Source organism: Varanus komodoensis, unplaced genomic scaffold, assembly GCF_004798865.1.
Source record: "Varanus komodoensis strain SLA01 unplaced genomic scaffold, ASM479886v1 scaffold105, whole genome shotgun sequence".
In the NCBI taxonomy this organism is placed as follows: Eukaryota; Metazoa; Chordata; class Lepidosauria; order Squamata; family Varanidae; genus Varanus; species Varanus komodoensis.
In genome coordinates this window covers 1,234,292-1,241,729 of record NW_025335297.1, presented here as the reverse complement: position 1 = coordinate 1,241,729, position 7,438 = coordinate 1,234,292, and positions in this window count along the sequence as shown.

Here is a 7,438-nt window from a genome sequence, read left to right as displayed (position 1 = left end):
CTAAGCATCCCGGGTGTGCAGTGAACAGGACTCTTCCCTCTTCATCAAACTCACAACGAAACCCTGGAAATACAGCTCTTTTATTGAAACTTAACAGGTTACAGAACGGTTAGACTCAAAAGGTTTCTCCCCTTGAGATGTGAGAGAAGCGCCTGCCCATATGGAGAGCTGAATCCAAACTCAAACTCCCCCTCTTCCCCTTCCTTTCAGAAAAGCTCCTGACTTCACCCTCAGGGTGGCTCTTGCTACTGGATGGCAGGGAAATGGGAGACTTCATAACTGGTCTGCTTGCATTTCCCAGTGGTGCCTGACTGGCTCAAGGAGGTCTTCTGGCATCTGCTTCCCATCCCACCCTGAAAAACCTTCTGCCCTTTCCAAGGAAGGCAGATTCTCCTGTTCTGCCTGAGAAACTTTGCTAGGTAACCTTGAAGCTGCCAAGCTCCCCCATCCCCACTTGCTCCTCTGCCTTCTCCCCTGTATCAGATGAATCTATCTGAATAGATAGCAATGTGCAAGACACCCCCCACCCACCCACCCACCCAAAACCTGAAGCTGACTCTTTGGTCCAATTCCACCTGGTCCCACCCTTAGTGTGACCAAGAAAAGAAATAGGAGAGGGAGAGAGAAGGGAGTTTGAAACCTTTGGGCAGCCTGCAAGAGAAAACGGTTAGGGGAGGCTGTGCTTTGCGTGCTAGGAAACTTCCTTGTAGGTGCAGAAAAACCATTCTTTCACAAAGGGCTGTCTCAGCTGGCAACACATGCAACACATTCTGAAATTGATCACACAAGAAAAGCAATCTATCCCCTTGCCTGAGCAGGATTTGGTCGAGGTGATATGTTTGTGGTTAAAAAGCAAACAAACAAGTTTCCATTGCAATAAGCAGGCCTAAAGGTTAAGAATCAGAAAGTGTTCTAAAACTACCATCCCAGAATGAGGCCTTTTTGTGGTCCCTCTGAATTTGTTTGCATAGCAATAGACTTGGGGCAATAAGAAATTTGCTGCCCAACCATACATTACATTTTCTGCATTGCAGTCAAGCATATAGGGAGTCAGTTACTGCATGTTTGTACCTCAGTCTCAATTAAAAGGGACACAGGATCAGGGAAATTACAGGTTAGTTAACTTAGTACCTGATTCAGGTAAATTGGCCAAAAGCATAATTAGATATAAAATGAGTAAGCATATGGAAGGACAAGCCCTGCTGAGAAAGGAATCAACATGGCTTCTGCAGAGTTAAGTCCTCTCATCAATCTTTTGGAGTTCTTCGAAAGTTTTAATAAGAATGTGGAAAAGGGTGGAACTTGAACTTCCAAAGGGTTTACTTGGATTTCCCAAAGCCCCTCGTCAAAGATTAAGGTTGGGACAAACTCTAGCAGCATCCATCCCTCTAGTTTTCATGGACTTCCTCTCCTGCTCAGCCCAGTCTTACAAAGAAAGTTGAGATAAGAGGAAGTCTGTGAACATTCTCTGAACAAAGGTTGTGCAACCTGCAATCTTCTTCTGCATCAGGTGCAGGAACACAAAGGCCAATGCAGGTGGCATGGAAGAGGGAGGCTGCTTGCCAGTGGTCACACAGGGCTCCCTTCCTGATGAGCCGTGTCAGGTGCAGTAGCCCAAATGTCTGTGATGCTTGGTGTGGACGAGGGACACTGCTAGCATTCTCCTGGAGCTTGATGCACAGTGAGCATCCTGGAAGCACTGGAAGCACATGCCGGGAACTCAGTCCCAGAGCCACTTCGAAGCAGGCCAGTGTCCAGGGAATCTGGTAGATTCCCACCCACAAATGGATTCCTCACTCATTCTTACCAACGTCTCCTGAACAAGCACAGTAGTCATGGAACAAAAGGAAATATCCTATTTCAGGTAGCTGAGGTGCCTGTATTGGAACTTACTAATTAGTGCTCCGCAAATAAGAATAAACAGTGAGATGGCCAAGTTTGTTGATGACACTACATTATTTAAGGTGAGCCAGTGTGGTGTAGTGGTGAAGAGCGTGGGACTGGGACTCAGAGGATCTGGGTTCTAGTCCCCGCTCAGCCATGGAGCCAGCTGGGTGACTTTGGGCCAGTCACACACTCTCAGCCCAACCCACCTCACAGGGTTGTTGTTGTGGGGATAAGATGGAGGAGGAGATGTAAGCTGCCTTGAGCCCTTTGTAGGAAAAAGGTAGGATATAAATCAATCAATCAATCAATCAATCAATGTGATTAAAATACTGTTTCTGGAAAAGTCCAGAAAGAAATCTCCCAGTTGGGAGAATGGGCATCAAAAAAGCAAATCTATTTCTCATTTCTGTGTAAGCAAGGGCAGAGAGCTCCACACTGGGGCAAAAATTTAAAAAATACAAAATCCCACCTTGAAACATAATCTCGTGGTGTCTGAACTAATGGTGACCAACTAAGAAAGAGTTCTTGGCATTGTGGTGGACAGCCAGATGGAGACAGCAACTTGATGTGCAGCAACTATATAAAAGACGATCACCCAATCATTGGACATAGTTAGGAAATAAATGGAAAAGAAACTTCCTCTCATGCTTGTACTGCTCTCCAGACCCCAGAACCCCCAGCTTCTCAGCCCCAGTGACAAAGCATCAGCACACAAGCAAATTAAGCCACTGTGTGAGAAGATGGTGAATGCTATTTACTAACCTATCTACCTACCTATATCCAGCTAATCATCCAAAACATATAGATTATCAGCTGGAAAAAGACACAGCAAAGGGAGTAAAATCCCAGAAGGGGAACCTGTGTAAACTTGCAATTGGGAGCTAAATCCCAGGGAGGAAACCCAGCAGCCATGTTGAGTTCTTACAGCCTTCCTCAAACAGAGTCCATGTTTAAACTAAATCCAAGGTTAGAAACAGAAAGAAAAGCAATACCAAAGAGCTACTGTCTAGGTCTAGCTAGTGGAAAAGACTGCTTATAAATGCAAAGAAAAGGCTAGCTTCACTTTGGGCCAGTGTAGGCTCAAATTTTTAGGACTTATAGAGATTCTCCCAAACTGTAGTTCAGAAAAAGAGCCATCCCAAGCCTGAGAGTCCAGGTTATTTATTTTAACATATGCACACACACAGGATCACCACATGCCTTCACAAATCACCTGGCCATTGTCTGTTGTCCCCTCCAGTGACCCACTTTGCTCTCCACTGAATGCAGTATCTTCACTTCCAGGGAGAACAAAACACACACATTACAGTTCGCTAGAAGCTAGGGAAGATCAGGCGTTCAGCCACAGCCCTCTTTGCCTTTCAGACAAGAGCCTCTGTTCAGACTGGTCGCAGCAACAGTGGGGCTCATCTGCTTAGAACTATATAAGGAGACGGGCTTGCAAGGGGCCTCGTTCTCTCCGTGTTAGGAGTCCCATTGACAAAGTAGCTGGACACAAGCAAGTTAAGCAGCTGTGTGAGTTTGGCAACAGGGCAAGGAGGCCAGGGCAGAGAACTCTGTCCTTGCTTCTGGTAGTAAGCAACTCTAAACTGTAAATAAGTAACAAAAGGTAAATGCTGCGATAAAGGCAAACTCTGTGCTAGGAATAACCAGGAAAGGAATAGAAATAAAATGTCAGTATCATACAACCCTTATAATTTGTGGTGCAAACACACTTAGAACTAATTGTGTAAAGTTGTCTCCACCTAAAAAAGGTCATGGTAGTGTTGGGAAGGGGGAAACTAATTTGATCAGGGTCAGCTCCCCTGTGACAATGACTCAGCCATCCTGAGATAGTTATATAATAGGACGGCATATAAAAGCTTTTAATAACAAATAAATAAATGACTATAATGTCTAGGCCTGTTTAGCCAAAGCAAAGGTGAGTAAGGGGAGCCATAACTGAAGCTCTGCAAAATAATGCGTGGTGTGTGGGATTCATTTTTCATAGCAATCAAGCTTACTTCTGTACAGTGGAAACCACATGTGATAATTGTATGCCTGGGGAGCCCACCCTCTGCACGAACCTCATATGTGTCTGAAACAGTTTATAAACTCTTTGCACATTTAAAGTTTAAATCTGCTTTCTTGGTGATAATTTCCTGATGTGAAAGAAAACATATACTGGCTGTTGTATATATTCAATTCCTCTTTTAAATTCTCTAGAAGTGTTTATACATCATCCAAAAAGGGTGAGATACTCTCATATATAAAAAAAATTCTTAATGCAACTTTGCTGTTTTGATTAACATGAGCAGTGACTTCCTGCTCTACTTTATTCAAGGTGGGTTAGATTTGGTTTTGTAATTAGTACATCCCCACAAAACACCTACTGCTCTTCTTTAATCATCCTACAAACAAGAATAGTTGGTAATAGACTAGAACTGAATGATTTCAAGAAATCTGAGCAAAATGATGATGGAAAACCCAGATTCACACAGAACACACTTAACCTCAAAAGGTGCATCCAAGATCTTAGTTTTCTGAAGCCAAAGTTAAGAACTTCCCTATTGCATCAGAGCAGGTAAGTCAGTGGAATATCTGAGGGATTATGACACATCCAGGACATATTCTTGCTGGAGTGGACCAAGAGAGAAGGAGAGAGGTCAGAGTTAAAAGTTGGAAAAATGCTGGGGAGGGTCATTGACACTTAGGATCTATTTTACTAAAGATACTGCAGCTGGTATTTTATTTAACATTATCTATTTTCCAATTGTGTTTCACAACTATTAGTTTATACCAAACACATACATTGTAATTTGACTGATGAATGGCAGCTTTTTGGAGTTGCCACTCAATTTTAAAGCATCTGTAGGATGTATCATGTTTTGAAATTCTGCTAGATAAGGATTTCAAATTCCTTTTATTTCATTGGAAGGATTTCAGCATGAACTTTTCCATCTCCCACTTGGAAATGATAAATTGTAAAACAGACATGGGCAGCATGTGACCCTCCAGGAGCTATTAGTCTCCAGTTCACATCTTCCTTGACTTCTCTAGTTGGAACTAAGGGGAACTGGATGGCCACAGGTTCCTCACCCTTTAAAATGTTTCATTTTTGCTGCCTTATGCCTATGATGTTCTGTGGAATCTAAAAGCCAAAAATGTTATTTTAGCATAGTTAATATTTAGAAAACTCTCTAATGACATGATTTTGCCAGATCCATCTTGCAGCAGATGACTCACACTGCTTGCCTTCCACACCACTGTAAGTAGCTCATAATGTATTGCAAGCAAAATTTACTTTGTCTGTGTGAGAAAAAAGGCCAATAAGCATTGCATTCAGTGGTATTTGACACATGCCCCTTCTGGGGCTTGGGTGCATCTTAATTTACGCGTAAGTTTCTGTGTTGATTAAGCCGCAAGTGCGTAACACTTCCTTTATGTTCTCCTGCCATGGCTGATGAAATAGTCTACGCTGATCTGAACCTCCCTGAGACTCAGCTGGCAAAATCCAGAAGTAAGTGTGGTTTTCTTTAATATTTTGAAATAAATAAATGAAATTATCTCATGCTCTCTTGTATGGTTTAAAGGCCAGATTAATGTAACTCAGCTGAGGAAGAAATACAGGGATGCAGCCTGAGTTTGTCATGGTGCTCTTAGTGAAGGAACTTCCATTGCTTAGAGATTGTAAAGGTACTTTTGAAGAAATTGCAAAGATTTTTTTAAAAAATCTTCTTAATTCCATCCACACCATCTCTAGAATCTAGATATGAGAAATGATATCTAAAAGATCAAACAAATAAGCATGAACAACTCCAAAAGAAGGTAAATATTGGAGACACCCTGTAAAGGTTTACTTTAAAGACAGCTTTAGATCTTTACTGCATACAGGATGAGACTGTGTTTGGGAGAACATGAGGAGTAAACTCTATTCCACTGGAAACTGGTTGAATAAGATATTTTATTTATGGAACAAGAATATTCCCGAATAAAAGCATTTCCTAACATTACATTCTGGAAAGTGTGAGATAGTTTTGAGATGTATGAAAGTATTTTACGGTTTGCTTAGAGAGCACCACAGCGGCCTCTATTTAATTTAAAGATTTATACCTAGCTTTCTAAGATAGTTTCCAACAGGTTTGAACCATAACCACCTCCCTCCCAAGAAGTACTAACAGCCCTTGTTTTAGTTTGGGGAAAGTGTTCCCCAACGCTTTAGCTAGCAATTGATGTGGCCGCAAGCAAATGTACCAGAAAAGAATAAACCAAGTCCAGTGCAAATGTAATAAAGATCAGGAAAAAAAATAGGAAAGGCAGTGAAAGATCCCTAATGCCAGGTGGTCTCAGAACTGGCTGACTGGCATTGCTAGCAGATATGGTCAGAGGCAACCCACCGATGTAGGAGAGGGCCCCACAGAGAGTGCTTTTCTGAGGGCTCCTCAGGTCTGGAGCCAGCCCTGTGAAGACACACAATGTCTTAAGCTTGCTGAAGCCAAGCAGATCAGAAGTCTGGACAGTGCCTAGATAGTATATCTCGTACATTCCGCTTTGTTTCAGGGGAGAAAAGCAGTGAATAAGATTTAAATAGAAAACACTCAGGGATTTAGCTTATATGCTTAATTAGTTGCAGGGCTGGGATTCTTTGCTTTAGGCTACCAAGTAGCTTCGGCTGCAATTGAAAATCTAATTTTAATTATCTGACAACATATGTAAAAACATGTGCACCTAAGGGTGTGAACAGACTAGAATTAGATCTTATCCCCTCTCTAACCCCAGATCACATTCAGTTTTTTCTTGCCTTTATGATGTAAATGGCAGACATACACACCACTGAATCCACTAGTTGAAGTATCTTTTTTTTCCTCCAACCATGTTCTAGCAGTCTGCCTTTTAAAAAAAATGCTAATGCATGTTTATTGAAATAATCATCTGTCCCATTAGTACCCTTTTGGAAAGAATTACGATTCAACTTTGGGAACATTGTGTGGGTAGGTTCACATTTAACAGCAGCCCATTGTGGTTATTTACCATGATGGGTTGGTTGAACCTACATGCAAGGACTGTTCCCTCCTCCTCTTGCAGGGGCAACAAGTTCCCTCACCCTGCAATTATGTGCTGATTGCAGCTTGCCATGGCTGTCCCTTTATTTGTTTTGCCCCCAAGATCACAAAAGCCGGTAGGAACTGATTCTTATAACCCCTTAAGAGGCAGGAATAAGCTGCTGTCCAGTGGCATCTTGGAGGGACTTCCCATGCCTGCTCATTTCTCTTTTTATTTTTGTTCCTGTGAAGGCATACTTTTTTATTTTCTCTTATCTGTCCTCATTATTCATACAGGACTTGTTCCCTGAAGTGCAATGAGGAGCAATTTCCAGCTGTGGCTGGGACAATGCACAAGTTTGACCTCAGGGAAAAAACCCTAGCAGATCAGCACGCTCCCAGCAGCTCCTCTTGCAAATATTACAGTTGTGCTCACTTAAGAGCTCATCAGGGTTTGCTCCAAATTATTCTGATGCACCTCAATTACGTCAGATGAATCCAGACATGGATGCTTTTCAAAACAGAGCAAG